The sequence below is a fragment of the Palaemon carinicauda genome, chromosome 34 (genome assembly GCF_036898095.1).
Source record: "Palaemon carinicauda isolate YSFRI2023 chromosome 34, ASM3689809v2, whole genome shotgun sequence".
NCBI classification, from domain to species: Eukaryota; Metazoa; Arthropoda; class Malacostraca; order Decapoda; family Palaemonidae; genus Palaemon; species Palaemon carinicauda.
The window spans coordinates 79,066,748-79,084,921 of NC_090758.1; positions in this window are offsets into that span (position 1 = coordinate 79,066,748).

Below are 18,174 nucleotides of genomic sequence, written 5' to 3' on the forward strand. Positions count from 1 at the left end.
GGTTATATACATACATACATACATATACCAAGGGCACTTCCCCCAATTTTGGGGGGTAGCCGACAACAACAAGAAACAAAACAAAAAGGGGACCTCTACTCTCTACGTTCCTCCAGCCTAACCAGGGACTCAGCCGAGTTCAGCTGGTACTGCTAGGGTGACACAGCCCAACCTCCCACATTTCCACCACAGATGAAGCTTCATACTGCTGAGTCCCCTACTGCTGCTACCTCCGCGGTCATCTAAGGCACCGGAGGAAGCAGCAGGGCCTACCGGAACTGCGTCACAATCGCTCGCCATTCATTCCTATTTCTAGCACGCTCTCTTGCCTCTCTCACATCTATCCTCCTATCACCCAGAGCTTTCTTCACACCATCCATCCACCCAAACCTTGGCCTTCCTCTTGTACTTCTCCCATCAACTCTTGCATTCATCACCTTCTTTAGCAGACAGCTATTTTCCATTCTCTCAACATGGCCAAACCACCTCAACACATTCATATCCACTCTAGCCGCTAACTCATTTCTTACACCCGTTCTCACCCTCACCACTTCGTTCCTAACCCTATCTACTCGAGATACACCAGCCATACTCCTCAGACACTTCATCTCAAACACATTCAATTTCTGTCTCTCCGTCACTTTCATTCCCCACAACTCCGATCCATACATCACAGTTGGTACAATCACTTTCTCATATAGAACTCTCTTTACATTCATGCCCAATCCTCTATTTTTTACTACTCCCTTAACTGCCCCCAACACTTTGCAACCTTCATTCACTCTCTGACGTACATCTGCTTCCACTCCACCATTTGCTGCAACAACAGACCCCAAGTACTTAAACTGATCCACCTCCTCAAGTAACTCTCCATTCAACATGACATTCAACCTTGCACCACCTTCCCTTCTCGTACATCTCATAACCTTACTCTTACCCACATTAACTCTCAACTTCCTTCTCTCACACACCCTTCCAAATTCTGTCACTAGTCGGTCAAGCTTCTCTTCTGTGTCTGCTACCAGTACAGTATCATCCGCAAACAACAACTGATTTACCTCCCATTCATGATCATTCTCGCCTACCAGTTTTAATCCTCGTCCAAGCACTCTAGCATTCACCTCTCTCACCACTCCATCAACATACAAGTTAAACAACCACGGCGACATCACACATCCCTGTCTCAGCCCCACTCTCACCGGAAACCAATCGCTCACCTCATTTCCTATTCTAACACATGCTTTACTACCTGTGTAGAAACTTTTCACTGCTTGCAACAACCTTCCACCAACTCCATATAACCTCATCACATTCCACATTGCTTCCCTATCAACTCTATCATATGCTTTCTCCAGATCCATAAACGCAACATACACCTCCTTACCTTTTGCTAAATATTTCTCGCATATCTGCCTAACTGTAAAAATCTGATTCATACAACCCCTACCTCTTCTAAAACCACCCTGTACTTCCAAGATTGCATTCTCTGTTTTATCCTTAATCCTATTAATCAGTATTCTACCATACACTTTTCCAACTACACTCAACAAACTAATACCTCTTGAATTACAACACTCATGCACATCTCCCTTACCCTTATATAGTGGTACAATACATGCACAGACCCAATCTACTGGTACCATTGACAACACAAAACACACATTAAACAATCTCACCAACCATTCAAGTACAGTCACACCCCCTTCCTTCAACATCTCAGCTTTCACACCATCCATACCCGATGCTTTTCCTACTCTCGTTTCATCTAGTGCTCTCCTCACTTCCTCTATTGTAATCTCTCTCTCATTCTCATCTCCCATCACTGGCACCTCAACACCTGGAACCGCAATTATATCTGCCTCCCTATCATCCTCAACATTCAGCAAACTTTCAAAATATTCCGCCCACCTTTTCCTTACCTCCTCTCCTTTTAACAACCTTCCATTTCCATCTTTCACTGTCTCTTCAATTCTTCCGCCGGCCTTCCTTACTCTCTTCACTTCTTTCCAAAACTTCTTCTTATTCTCTTCATATGACTGACCCAGTCCCTGACCCCACCTCAGGTCAGCTGCCCTCTTTGCCTCACGTACCTTGCGCTTTACTTCCACCTTTTTCTCTCTATATTTTTCATACTTCTCTATACTATTACTCTGCAGCCATTCTTCAAAAGCCCTCTTTTTCTCTTCCACTTTTACCTTCACTCCTTCATTCCACCATTCACTGCCCTTCCTCATGCTGCCTCCAACAACCTTCTTGCCACATACATCACTTGCAATCCCAACAAAATTTTCTTTTGCTAACTTCCACTCCTCCTCTAAATTACCAGTTTCTCTTACTCTCACCTCGTCATATGCCATTTTCAACCTTTCCTGATATTTACTTTTTACCCCCGGTTTTATTAGCTCTTCAACCCTCACTAGCTCCCTTTTACATCCACCTACTCTATTCCCCCACTCTTTTGCTACAACCAATTTTCCTTCCACCAAAAAATGATCAGACATACCGTTAGCCATACCCCTAAACACGTGCACGTCTTTCAATCTTCCAAACATTCTTTTTGTTATCAACACATAATCCATTAATGCCCTTTCTACTACTCTTCCATTTGCCACTCTTACCCATGTATACTTATTCTTATCTTTCTTTTTAAAAAAGCTAGCACTTATTACCATCTCTTGTTCAACACACATATCTACCAGTCTCTCACCACTCTCATTTTCACCTGGTACGCCATATTTCCCAATGACACCTTCTACCTCTCCAGCACCCACTCTAGCATTTAAGTCACCCATAACAACCACATAATTCCTTCTACCCAGTCCTTCTACACACCTAGTTAATTCTGGAGTGAATTAACTAGGTCTGGAGTGAATTGGTTATATATGAAAGATTTATTGCTATTCTTTAACTTGTCCTGTAGTTTATTTCCTTCCTTTCCTCACTGGGCTATTTTGGCTGTTTGGAGCCCTTGGGCTTATAGCATCCTGCTTTTCTAACTAGGGTTGTAGCCTAGCAAGTAATAATGATGATAATTATGCACCCATCGTAAGTTTTTTCTCTTTTCTCTATTAGGACATTTCCATTCATCAGTTGTCCAACTATTGCTTTTCATTTCATCTGTGCTTTAGTAGCCACTCGAGCTTTTACTGGTCTGTCAGCTCTTCTATGTTTACAATGCTGTGTTTCCAAAGAACAGTCACAGGAATTCTTTACCTCTGCTAGATTTTGCCATTTAATAAATCACGGTTCTTGGCAAGTTTTCTCCTTTTTGGGTATCATAACCCTTTTACCCCCAGGCTCTTTGGAAATTTCCAACCCTTAACCCCCAAGGGGTTATTTTTTCCCCAGCACATTTTGCAGTATATTTTTTTTTAAATTGCTCTAACAGCCTTAATTTTTGTCATAGAGAGGTCAGGTTGGTCTCATTCTCTTGGAAAATGCCTGAATTATTTCAAGAAATTATCAAAAATATGAAAAAAAAAAATTTTATAGCATTTTTTTGCAAGGACGTACCGGTACGTCCATGGGGGTAAAGGGTTGTGAAACGTACCAGTACGTCCTTTGGGGGTAAAAGGGTTAAACCTCGTGCACCACATTTTTTTGTTATCCATTGAATTCTACCTGTTATGTGCTGAACTCCTACCAGCCGCAGGTCTCTATTTCCTTGTTCCATGATTTTTCTGGGTCTCCCTGTACGATTATATCCTCCAACTTATGAATGCATCGCTGCTCAGGTCATTTTCTCCTTGTCTCCTCTCTTCACATGTCCAAGCCATTTAAATCTTTGAAATTTCATTGCATTTTCCAGCCTATTATGACACCTCATGTCTCTCACTTTCCACCTTCTTCCTTACTCTGACTGTGAAACTTAATAAATTTTCTAGGTCTCCCTTCAATTGTCATTGCCAGTGTTTCTTCTACATGAAATAGAACATACATCTATCTGAACTTTTTACATACATACACCAAGGCACTTCCCCCAATTTTGGGGGGTAGCCGACATCAACAAATGAAACAAAAACAAAAAAAAGGGGACCTCTACTCTCTACGTTCCTCCCAGCCTAATAAGGGACTCAACCGAGTTCAGCTGGTACTGCTAGGGTGCCACAGCCCACCCTCCCCCGTTATCCACCACAGATGAAGCTTCATAATTCTGAGTCCCTTACTGCTGCTACCTCCGCGGTCATCTAAGGTATCAGAGGAAGCAGCAGGGCCTACCTGAACTTTTTATTTTGAGCTAATGGGGCATTTTAGTTTACCAGTAGTATAGCTTTCTCTGTTTCATCCATGCTGCTGATTAATTGTTTCTTACTGTTCCCTAAATTCCTATTTCAAAATCTAATGTATCTTCAAAGAAAAAAATGCTCCTCCCATTTCTCGAAACAAGATGGCCAACTATCATCTCTTCTCCCGTTTGCTCTTGCAATACATTTCAGCTCAAAGAGAATATTGCCTTGTGTATTTTTAGACAGTAATCCTAAACATGCCTTGGTGTGTGTACTTAGTACCTAGTACAGAATTTACTCCCCACACAGTCACTTTTATACTTGAACCTTTTCCTTTCCTTCTCATCTAGTTTCAATGAGCTTTGTTTTTCTTATATTGATTTGCAGTCCTCTTTTCTCCATTTGTGCTTTATTCCCTGACTATTTATCCTTATCCTCCTTTTTGAAAATTTCATTCATTTTATTATCTGCCCGGAGCTTTTTTCATATATATATATATATATATATATATATATATATATATATATATATATATATATATATATATATATATATATATATAAATGTGTGTATATATATATATATATATATATTATATATATATATGTATATATATATATATATACAGTATATATATATATATATATATATATATATATATATATATATATATATATATATATATATATATATATAAAAATGTATATATATATTTTTTTATTTTATTTATTTATTTTATTATTTTATTTATTTTATTATTTATTTTATATATTTTATTATTTATTTCTATTTATTTTATTATTTACTTTATTATTTATTTATTTATTTATTTTATTGTTTATTTATTTTATTTATTTTATTATTTATTTTATTTTATTTATTTAGCAGATTCCTTCAAAAGTCTTTATAAGGATCCATGAATGTGTGGCCTATTCTCCTTACTTTTTATAGTTTCTTTACTAAGACTTCTTTAGTTGTTGATATCTAGGCGTTAGAATAGTCTAGAACTACATTATAATTCATTCCTATCATCTTTCCCTCTGTATACAATTATAGGTCCTATGACTACCTTTGTCAAGTTCTCATATACAGTAAGTCCCCTACTTAAAAAACGAGATGTGTTCAAAGAGTGGGTTGTTCTCAAGTTAAACAGTTCTTGAAGCCAACGTAATAAATAGCTCTTAACCCCCACCCCTAACTCTTCACTGTTTTTGATTACCAGGTGTTGCTGAAGCTAATGGAATAGATTCCTAAATATGCACTAAAGATTCTTTCTAATATTTGTACATACATACATATACTAAGGCACTTCCCCCAATTTTGGGGGGTAGCCGACATCAACAAATGAAACAAAAACAAAAAAGGGGACCTCTACTCTCTACGTTCCTCCCAGCCTAACAAGGGACTCAACCGAGTTCAGCTGGTTTCTAATATTTGTACATAATAGAATACTTTTCAAAGAAGCTAAAACTTTATTCATTCATTGCACTCGTAGTCTTTTCTGTGAAAGTTCTTGAGTTGAATGTTTTTTATCTTGTGGATTTGATGTATTTCATTAAAACACCTCATTGCGGATTGTCCAGGATTTTTTTCTATTCATCATCTTGTGGTCTTCAGCTGTTTATGTTGCCATTCATTCTGCAAGTATCCCAGTTTTATTTTTATTTATGCAGGCAGATAATTTCCAAAATCCAGGCCCAGTTATTCCACGATCTCTTTATTTCTATGATTTCCATCTTTGATTATTTCATTGAATCTCCCCTAATGTTCATATAATTTCTCCGGAGTCTTAGTTATATTGACATTTACCTCTAAAACTAAAAAATATTCCTAATACTTCTAGTGAATTAATGAGGCAATCTAGCATTTAATAGCAATAAACCAAAGGGTTAGGCAAACCATATGGTAAACGACAGCCCCTGTATTCAAGATTGTTTATCATTTGCTGTAGGTTTTTGATGCTTTAAGAGATGTCATCCTGAAGTTTTTATTAATTAAAGCTTAGATTGATCAAGGGAATTGATTTTGGGTGATCAGAATCTGCATTTTTTTTTCTTGTGTCAGAGAGAAATATGATTTACGTAACTTTTGTGAGGCGAGTGAAAGTCCCGCTGTTCCTTTTATGGAAAAGTATGTTTGTATGGTTTCTAACCAAATTTGTAGTTCAAGGAATGAAATTTAACTTGCTTTTAGTTCAGGAGAAACTCCATAGAAGAGTAGGCCAGTTGATTATAAATAGTGGGATGGTAACTGTAATGACATATCGGCACAAAATGAGTCTAGTTTTAATAGTGAGCTCAGTACTGTATTTTTTTTTTATTTTTTTTTTGTCAAATCTAAGAAATCCAGTGAGTATTTGGTTTAAGCTAGTATTTCTGAACCAACCTGCCTTATTGCATTACCTAGACTGCTATTTTTTCCATGTTGGGGCCCTTGGGTTTATAGCATCTTGCTTTTCCAACTAGGGTTGTAGCTTAGCTAGTAATAATAATGAAAATTCAGTCTGGAGGTTCTAGTGCTCCATTCAGTAAGGGTTCTAATGTTGCGCAGCACATTACAGATTTGAGATCCTCTCATAGAGTTTCGTTTTCTTTATTTACCGGAGACCCTTCTGCTGCAACACCCTCTCATTTCCGCAGTCCTAGATACTTTTTAAACAACCAGATTGCGAGGCAGAAGATTGAGTTGACTTTCAGACTCAGGGCGAGAGTGAATTGTCCTGATCCCCTGCACAAAGATGGGAAGGATCTTATAGAGCATAGCCTGGATACTAATATACATCAACTCGTTGAATTAAACGCTCTAAAGTTTCATGTGGATGGTGTGCTATATTGTAAGATTCCCTCGGAACAAAATACATCTGTTAAAATTTTGGCATACACATATATTGATTTGTAACACACCCCGTTTTAAGTATAAATTTTCTAATTTATACTCTCAATACTGTATTACAATTCAATTTACCAAGTTTAAGCCACTATTTTATCAGCATTTACATTTCATCAAAAAGTCAACCAGGTATTGTTATTAATAATTATTCCACCACTTAGAAAATCAGTTCTAACATTTGAACTATCTTTTTTTGCCTCTACTCTAAATCAATAATTTTGCAAGAACATTGCCCCTCTCATTACTGTATTCTGTCATTCGTAAACTTTGAACTATTTAAAAATGCCAAAGGTTCATGATCCATTTGTAATGTAAAGTTAACAACATACAGATACTTTTTGAGTGCCTGTACAGCTCACATAACAGCCAAACACACTTCTTTTCTTAGTAATGTTCTATGTCCAAGTTCTTGACTGGCAAGACTCGCAGGGAACAGGCCATCCTCATATTCCTGATCCTGAAGTAACACTGCCCCTAGTGCCATATCTTAAGCATCTGTTCTCAAGATGAATCTCCTGTTAAGGTCTAGAAGCCACATGAAAGGTTTTTTAACCAATAAATAGACTTCAGACTTTTACGCGTTCTCTTCAGGCTCCTGCCAATGTACGACATTGTTTTCCCTTTCTTAAGTCAGTCGGCGAAGCAGCAATGGTTGCGTAGTTTGGGGCACAAGCCCTGTAAAATCCGGAAAGCCCTAAAAGTAATCTTGCTTCCTCCTTAGTCCTTGGATGGGGGCTGATTGGATTTTACTTATGTTGCTCTCTTGAAGACTCCAAGTACCTCCCTGGATATCATACCCCAACAATAACAGTGTTTCTGAAGCCAATGTACACTTGCTTAGCCTTCTTCTTCTTTTTCGTCTTTGTCTACATCTTTTCCCACTTCTATGTGGGGTCGTTGTTTCTGGTCAGCTTTCTCCATCTACCTCTGTCCCACACCTCATCACCGGTTAATCCCTTTGATCGAAGGTCATCCTCGATACAGTCCACCTACCTTCGCTTTGGTTTCCCTCTCCTCCTCGTTCCCTGTACCTCTATTTCCATCACTCTCCTCCCAATATACTGTTCATCTCTTCTCATGACATGACCGTATCACCTCAGTCTACTTTCTTGGATCTTATCTTATAGTTTTCTAACTCCTGTGGTACCCCTAATTACCTCATTTCGTATCTTATCTCTTCTTGTCACCCCACACATCCATCTCAACATTCTCATCTCTGCCTCATCCATCTTCTTCTCTTCTGCCTTCTTTATTGCCCACGTCTCCGCTCCATACATCATTGCCAATCTCACAACTATCTTGTGTACTTTACCTTTCAACTTAACCCTTATTTTCCTGTCGCATAGTACTCCACACACTTTTTTCCAATTCTTCCAATCCTGCTTGTATTCTGTGGTTTATTTCTGCCCCCAGATCACCATCCTCTGCAACTGTTGATCCTAAATACCTGAGTTTATTTATTTATTCATTTATTTTTTTTTTTTTTGCTCTGTCTTTTTTTTTTTGCTGATCTTCAATCCCCTATTTTCCATTTGCGTTTCAAATCTACTGAAATAGCTCCTGCAAGGTTTCTAAATCAGCCCATGTCTTTGTGTGTACCAAATAATTGTAAGTCATCAATACAGCTTTCCACATTATTGAGACCTGTAAGAAGTACCCTCACACACATTACATATGTGGCTTCTGCATTAACCATCCCAAAAAACATCTTAACCCTTTTACCCCCAAAGGACGTACTGGTACGTTTCACAAAAGCCATCCCTTTACCCCCATGGACGTACCAGTACGTCCTTGCAAAAAACTGCTATTTATTATTTTTTTTTTTTTTTCATATTTTTGATAATTTTTTGAGAAACTTCAGGCATTTTCCAAGAGAATGAGACTAACCTGACCTCTCTATGACGAAAATTAAGGCTGTTAGAGCAATTTGAAAAAAATATACTGCAAAATGTGCTGGGGGAAAAAAATAACCCCTGGGGGTTAAAGGTTGGAAATTTCCAAATAGCCTGGGGGTAAAAGGGTTAAGAAATTGTTATTGGCCATCAGGATTAACAAAAGCTGTCTTAGGGACATCTTCTGACAAACTTTTATCTGCCAGTACCCGTTGTTGAAATCAATTTTAGTAGATAACTTGCTTTCTGATAACCTGGTGAAAACATCATCTGTAGTAACCATTGATTGTGGATTGAATATAGTAATATGGTTAAGTTTTTGAAAGTCAATGCAGGCTCTATTTGGACCATCGGCTTTCCTTTCCATCACCACTGGGAAAGCATAAGGTGATGAGACTTCTGGATGATCCCCATGTCTAGCTTATGTTTTATCTTTCCTAAGGGACTTGAGAACACTATATGGTACTGGATATGGCTTACTCTTCATTGGTTCTTGAGATGTAAGTCCTATTTTATGCTCAGTTAGGTTTGATGTGCCCGGGACGTCATTAAAGATATCTACGCACTCCTGCACAAGTTCTTTGATTTGACGTTCCTGATGCTGGTCAAGGTTTGAGCCAAACTTAATGTCCTTGACTAATTCCAATCCATAGGTTGTGGCTATTTCTAGTAACTCTTCATCCTCATGGATGTCTAAACTTGCGTTGCTGACATTGTCAAACACAGCATGAGATATTTCTACATGTTATGGAAAGTTTTAAATTTTCCATAAATGTTTGCCATAATCATTCTTGCCCACAACCTTCTCTACGTTAAGTGGACCCTTCTACTGTGTGAGTAGCTTATTGCTCTCCGCAGAGAGCAAAATCAGCACCTGGTCACCTACTTGAAGACTGAGACCTGGGCCTCCTATCTTAGTAATGCTTGTGTCGCCCTTGAGCCAACCTCAGTGCTTCATTTGCCAGTCTCATGGTCTCATCTATTCTCTTCCTGAGTTCAAAGACATATTGATAGCTACTCTTGACTTCAGACTCTTCTCTTCAATGTTTTTAGTCCATTGTTCCTTCAAAATCCACATTGACCCTCTTACAGATCTTCCTCACATTATTTCGAAGTGGGAATACCATGTCGACTCCTGCGGTACTTCTTTGTAGGCTAACTACACAGCATTGATAAACCAATGCCTTTGATTAGGCTTCTCTTGACATAATATTTTCTGCATTTGCTTTAGAATTCATTGATCTTTTCCACCAATCCATTACACATTCGATGATATAAAGTTTTTGTAAGTTATTGCATGCTGAGGAGTCGAGCTACTTCATGAAGCCAGAAGTAAACTATGTTCCAAGATCGCTTAATATTTGTTCAGGCACCCCTACCATGCTAAACATATCTACCAAGGCTTCAGCAACTGACTTGTGTCGATGTTCTTCAAAGGTACTGCATCAGGGTACCTAATGGCGCGTTCCATCATATTGTGGATGAACTTGCGTCCTTTCTCAAGAGGTTCTTTTGTTACCCTACTTTACCTGTTAGTCTTCTGGCAAATGTCACAAGACCTGCAAAATCTTATGTCACCTTCCATTCCATGCCATTAGAACTCACTGAGGATCATCTTTGTCGTCTTAGCACTCAGGTGGCCCCCTTATTATCATGACTTGTGTTCTTAGTGGTTTAAGAACCACAACTTTGGAGACTGGATTTCCATGGTTGGTTTCTGGATGAACAAAGATCCTTTACAATAATTATTTCCGGGTTTTCAAACCAAATGACTTTCCTTCCTTTTCTCTCCTCTTCTCTGGAGGTCCAAAACTACTTCAGTGTGTCATCTTCCTCGTGTAGCTGAGAAAGTTCATCGCTTCTGACCTCTTTATATAGGTTACTGCCTGGCAATACCAGTAGAGAAGGTCTCTTACTCGCTTGCTTTGCTTAAACCCATGTTGTCGCTGCACAAGTCTCCAGGTCGCAGGCGTGGGATCAGTGTCTTCAACTGGTCTTGCACATGGGACATTTCCAATTAGGTGGTCATAGGAGCATTAAGCAGACAAACTGCCTCCACTTCTTCAGTCAAGTAGGGGATGCTGATGTGGATTTTAGCCATTGGAGCTCTACGGAAGGAATTGTCAGCAAGCTCGACCATTACTAGAGATCCGTTGTAAAGATTGAGATCAACAAACTTTTGTTTGATTATCACATTACTGCATCCAGTCACGCAACACCTGAACACTGTGGTATCCTACTCGACCCTTGGTCACTGTCATGCAGTCTTCATTTCCTTGGAACACAAGCGTTCATACAAGGGACTGCATATCCAGTCTCAAGGAAAAGCTTCCCTTCCTTGATGCAAGCATCTATCTTGACTACTTCCATTCCTGTAGGAGGAACATTGAACAAAAAGATGAGGCCTGTGCCTCTTCACTATGCTGCTCAACTGTCAAATAAGCAGATTTTATGGTCTTCAATTTCCTGCATTCTGGGAGATCAGGATCAAATTTAATTAGCACATACACTTCTTGTCATTTCTGGTACCCCTTGACTGATCCAAGAAGTGACACTTCGATGCTATGTGGCCAAGCTGGTTGCATTTGTAGCACCTTACCTCTCTATTTCAAGTCTCCTTGATACCTTGCTCATGGAACCTGAGTCTGGGACTTTGTCACACTTGCTCCTGTCTGCTTGGGTGGTCGATAAACAGGTGTTTTACCAACCTTGGCCTCCTTATAGAGCTTAGTTCCATGGGCTGTGAGGTACTGCTCTGCTGCCTTATCCAGGTTTGCAGGAGCCTTTTCCTTCAGGTGAACTTCCATTGCATTTGAAACAGCATCGATGAACTGTTCCTTGACCAGCAGCTGTTGGAGCTCTTCAAAAGTCTCCTGCTTGTTCCATCCCCTTCTTGAGAAAGTTCTTGAGCTTTACAATGACTGTGCAGGGCTCTTCCCTCCTCCTGGAAGTGTGTTCCGGAACTATTTACAGAATCATTCCTCAGTAAGGTCGTACCTTCTGAAGAACCCTTTCTTCAAGATGTCATGGTCCTTGGGATTATTGTCAGATAGCCAATCATAAACTAGAAGAGCGTTCCCTGTCAAAAGAGCATCAACTTACCCACTTGTGTGTTTTGGCAAAACTCTTGAACCTCAGCTTTGCCATCCACAAACTCCGGGAGGGTCGGATCATAGCTTTGGGAGAGTTGTTATTACTCATTGAACGTGCCTCCTTTTGGTGTCGTCCTGCCTCAAGTTCAAGTCTCTTCATCTTTAATTCATGGCGTCGCTTCTGCTCCTCTTCTAGTTTGGCCAAAGCCTTCTCTCACTCAGCGTTATACGTTTACGTCCTCGGTCTCTTCTCTCTCAAGATTCTTCTCCTCTTGTGGAACTCACTTGTCAGCAAACTCGATGGTCTTCTCGTCGTCAAGCTTGTAGTCCTTAGCTAATGTAAGATATTCCATGAAGGTGTCCATGACTTCAACTTGTAGCCTTTATTTTTTCACTGTTGCCAATCCTGTCACAGTCGCCACTTGTCACAACTCTGGGTCGGTAATTGGCAGGTGCGAAGATGAAATTAGAAAATACTTCCTAATTTTGCTGTTCTGGTATAGCCTTTATGCTTGTTCACTATTTAACAATGAACTTACGTTTCCATTCCTTATCTGAGAGACAGAAATCCCTTTATAACTCATGCGCCAGAAGCACCACTGATTGTGTGTCATTCCCAAAACAAAGGTTTAGAGGTTGTCTCGGCTTGTTTTCAAAAGACTTAAACAGAGGGTGCACATTCTGTTACAGAAGAGATGTCACCAAAGATAGTGTGATAACATCTGTGAGGAAGAGATTAATGCATACATCGCAAATTACAATGAAGAAAATAGCATTAGCTAGCAACATCAAAACAAGCACACAAGGTTTTTACTCGAACTTATTTTGAGTAAATGAAGCAGTTAAATTACAATAATGAGCTAAACACTTGAGAAAACCAGATTGTGTACAAACAGTAATTGTAGCAATAATAAAACAAAAATCAGATGCCAATGATACATACATACATACATACACCAAGGCACTTCCCCCAATTTTTGGGGGTAGCCAACATCAACAATGAAACAAAACAAAAAGGGGACCTCTACTCTCAACGTTCCTCCCAGCCTGACAAAGGACTCAACTGAGTTCAGCTGGTACTGCTAGGGGCCCACAGCCCACCCTCCCCCGTTATCCACCACAGATGAAGCTTCATAATGCTGAATCCCCTACTGCTGCTACCTCCGCGGTCATCCTAAGGCACCGGAGGAAGCAGCAGGGCCTACCGGAACTGCGTCACAATCGCTTGCCCATTCATTCCTATTTCTAGTACGCTCTCTTGCCTCTCTCACATCTATCCTCCTATCACCCGGAGCTTTCTTCACTTCATCCATCCACCCAAACCTTGGCCTTCCTCTTGTACTTCTCCCATCAACTCTTGCATTCATCACCTTCTTTAGCAGACAGCCATTTTCCATTCTCTCAACATGGCCAAACCACCTTAACACATTCATATCCACATAGACTTATACAGCATTATCTCGCAATACAGAGTTGATATATATGCACACATGCAGATATATTGATTTGTGATAGTTTGCTTTTCAAGATTAATGGGTGTTAGGTTCCTACAGTGGCTGTTGATGAGGTAATAGAATAACATTTCTGGGTTTCATTTTTAAAGATTTCTTATTTTGAAAAAAAAAAAAAAATTTCTTTTACAGTAGCTACAAGTATTCTAGTTTCCGTATTTCAAAATGTAAATAGAGATAGTTTGGGAACCAAAAAAAAACCTAAGCAATAAGTTGAAACTAGAATGTTGATAAATGTTATTTGAAAGCTTTGAATAACCCATTTCTTTCCTTATTTGATAAACCACTTCTCAAAGTGTGGTAGTCAGCAAAATGAACATTGTGGTTCATAAAAAATACTTACTTTTTTACTTACTTTGATGGCCTCTTTTTTCGGTCCCATACAGCAGGGGAACCCCACTCTCTACAGGACCTCCACTGTCGTTTTTACCTTGTTCGTTCCGAGTATTTAACGGTTTCATATCGCGTATTGTGCATTTACAGTTAAATCGTCACTGTCAAAAGACTCATGAAATAAGAAAGTCTTCAGTTTCCTCTTGAAAGCTTTAATGTCTTCAATCATTCGAATATTTCGTGGGAGCTTATAGTCTCGGGGCCGCATATTTAAAGGCTCTGGAGCCTAAAGTAGGACTTATGTCCAGGTTCCAATGGTTGGAAGCCATCTGTAAACATCATAAGTGTTTTATTTCCATACTTGTTCATATACACGCACTCTCCCACTACCTTGTGCTGTCAGTAGATAGGGAATAGTTTAGACTTTGATATTGGAGACAAAGGCATTGTGGCTGGCCCATACCAGTGGGTATATTGCTAAGCAGCCTCTTTTGGGAGAAGGACACTACAAAATCAAACCATTGTTCTTTAGTCTTGAGTAGTGCCATAGCCTCTGTACCCATGGTCTTTCACGGTCTTGGGCTGGAGTTCTCTTGCTTAGCGGTACGCTATTCTATCTTATTTCTCTTCTTGTTTTGTTGAAGTTTTTATTGTTTATTTAGGGAAATATTTATTTTAATGTTACTGTTCTTAAATATTATTTATTACTGCACTATTGGAAGGAAAAAAATGGAAATATTTTCTAGTTTTAAAGTTAAATGTTCAATATAACTGACTTTCCAGAGAAGTCATATGAACATCAGAAGAATATAGAAATAAATTCTATTAAAATTCTATTACCACATATTTACCTCATTTAAATTTGTCTGATAGAATATTTGTTTCTCTCACACTTGGGACAGAATAGGAGTTCAGAAAATGCTGATATTTTTACAAAATCAATCTAATTTTCTGTATTGGCTACAGTGTATATCAGATCATTATTGTAATATTTTCAAACCAAAAACATTTTAACTATTATTTTTATACAAGAAAAACTTGTTTATTGTAAAATACATGTTAATTTTTTATTATACAGTATATGCTGTATATTTTTCAATTTTTTTTAATAAAAATGGTTCATGTGTTTTATTGATAGGATGATTCTCTCTCTCCCTTCTCTCTCATCTCTCTCTCTCTCTCTCTCTCAGCCAGATTTATTAACTTGTCTTGTGATTTCTCATTTCAACGTTCAATGCTCCTCTCTCTCTCTCTCTCTCTTCTCTCTCTCTCTCTCCTAGCCTGGTTTATTACTCATTGTTTTCTCTCTCTCCTCATCCTCTCTCTCTCTCTCTCTCTCTCTCCTAGCCTGGTTTATTACTCAATTTTCCTTCTCATCTTCTCTCTCTCTCTTCTCCTCTCTCTCCTAGCCTGGTGTTATTAGGCTCATTTTCTCTCTCTCTCTCTCTCTCTCTCTCTCTTCTCTCTCTCTCTCTCTCTCTCAGCCAGAATTATTTCTTGTCTTGTGATTTCTCATTCATCATTCAATGCGACTCTCTCTCTCTCACTCTCTCTCTCTCTCTCTCTCTCTCTCTCTCTCTCAGCCAGAATTATTTCTTGTTCTTGTGATTTTGTCATTCAACATTCAATGCTCTCTCTTCTCTCCTCTCTCTCTCCTCTCTCTCTCTCTCTCAGCCAGAATTATTTCTTGGTCTTGTGATTTCTCATTCAACATTCAATGCTCTCCTCTCCTCTCTCTCTCTCTCTCCTCTCTCTCTCTCTCTGTCCAGGTCTATTATTCATGTCTTGTTATTCTTCTTATTCGATGCACTTTCTCTTCTCTCTCTCTCATCTCTCTCTCTCTCTCTCTCTCATCTAGATTTATTACTTGTATTGTGATTCTCTCATTCAACAATTCAAATGCTCTCCATCTCTCTCCTCTCTCTCTCTCTCTCTCTCTCTCTCTCTCCAGGTTTATTACTTATGTCTTATTCGATGCTCTCTCTCTCTCGTCCTCTCTCTCCTCTCTCACTCCCCCCCTCGCTATCCAGGTTTATTTACTCATTCTCTCTCTCACTCTCTCTCTCTCTCCTCTCTCCTCTCTCCTCTCTCTCTCTTTTATCCAGGTTTATTACTCCATGTCCTCTCTCTCTCTCCTCTCTCTCTCTCTCTCAGCCAGGTTTATTTATTACTCATCTCTCTCCTCTCTCTCTCTCTCTCATCTCCTCACTCTCTCTCTCTCTCCTAGCCAGGTTTATTACTCATGTCTTGTTATTCTCTCTCTCATGTCTTGTTATTCTCTCTCTCTCCTCTCTCTCTCTCTCTCTCTCAGCCAGGTTAATTTATTACTCATCTCTCTCTCTCTCAGCCAGGTTTATTACTCATCTCTCTCTCTTCTCTCACTCTCTCTCTCTCTCTCTCTCTCTCAGCCAGGTTTATTTTATTACTCATCTCTCTCTCTCTCAGCCAGGTTTATTTATTTCTCTCCTCTCTCTCTCTCTCTCTCTCTCCTCTCTCTCTCTCTCCTCCTAGCCTGGTTTATCACTCATGTCTTGTTAGTCTTCTTATTCGAGGCGCTCTCCCTCTCTACCTCTCTCCTCTCTCTCTCTCTCTCTCTCTCTCCCGTCTTGTGATCTCAACCTAGTTTACTATACTCATTTTGTTTTCAATAACTTTGTTTATTAACTTAATTTCCCTACCAAAACTACCGTGTTTCTCTTCTAAAGAAGAGAAAAGTAAAGTACAGTTTATATACCTTAAAAGACTAAAGAAACAATAAAAAATAGTCTGGTTTTTTTTTTATAAAATCATGGAATACAAAAGTTACCTCAGCAGTCGAATCTTTGGTTACTAATTGAAGTGGTATTCAGGTGGAGATATTTAGTTCAAAGTTAAATTAATTTCATTTTTTGCTGGAATGTCATTGATTTGCTCTTAAAGTAAAGATAGGTAAAACTTCCCTTCAGTAAATCTTGCAGTTATTAATAAAAAAAAAAAATTCAAATTCAAAATGAAGTCTGACCAGTAATGTTAACGTAGAAGATAATTTTTTCCTATTAAATCATTTGTTAGATGACGTCACATTGTAACGTAGTAGGTATGGTAGGCTTTTGAGAAGTGTAAATGATTGCCATAATATCCGTATTATTAAACGTAGCTTCTCGAAATGTTACATTAACGGTAGTCCGGGCTTGCCCCCCCGCCCCCATATAGTTTTCTTTAGTGACGTAATAAGTGGTAAAGTTTGTCCAATTAAAAGATAAGTTGTGACGTCAGAGGGTTCCCCTTCCCCCATCTAGATTCCGTTAGTAATGTAATGTGGTAAAGTCTGTCCAATTGGAAAATGACGTCATAGGGTTCCCCCATCTAGATTCCTTTTAGTGACGTAATAAGTCTCCAATTAGAGAAGGGTTAAATGACGTCATAGATTCAGCGAGTGACGTAATAAGTCCAATTAGAACGGTTAAATGATGTCATAGGATTCAGTGAGTGACGTAATAAGTCCAATTAGAGAAGGGTTAAATGACGTCATAGGATTTAGTGAGACGCTATAAGTCTCCAATTAGAGAAGGGTTAAATGACGTCATAGGATTCAGTGAGTGACGTAATAAGCCAGTTAGAAGGTTAAATGACATCATAAGGTTGCCCCCCACCCATCTAGATTCCGTTAGTGACGTATTAAGTCTCCAAGTAAATTGTTAAATGACGTCAATGGCTTCCCCCCCATCTAGATTCAGTAGTGACTTAAATGTAAAGTCTGTTCAGTGAAAAAGTGACGTCAGAGGGTTCCCCTCTTTAATGACTTCATATGGATAGAATTGTGGTAAGTTCAATTAGAATATTTTTTAATGACGTCACAGGTTAATAAACGATGCCAGACACCAAGGACTTAAAATTTGAGAAATATATTCAATAACTTGCTAAATGACGTCACGTGGTATTATGGTAGTCCACCACGAACAATATGTTAAATGATGATGCTCTGTAAATTACTTTAGTTTGACGCGAACATTCATGATTAAAGTCATTGTGACGTAAGAGGTCTGTTAATCTTCAATGACGTCACATGGTGACATTAAATATCAATGTACAAATTCAATATATAAAGGTTAAAGAAATTAATAAAAAATTTAATTTTTAGGGACGTTCTTTTATTTAAATCCATAAGACAATTTATGAAGTTGGATCTGGTCATTTTAAACAGGAATAGCAAACGAAAATTTATATTTTTTTTTCTCCAATTGGAGTCAAC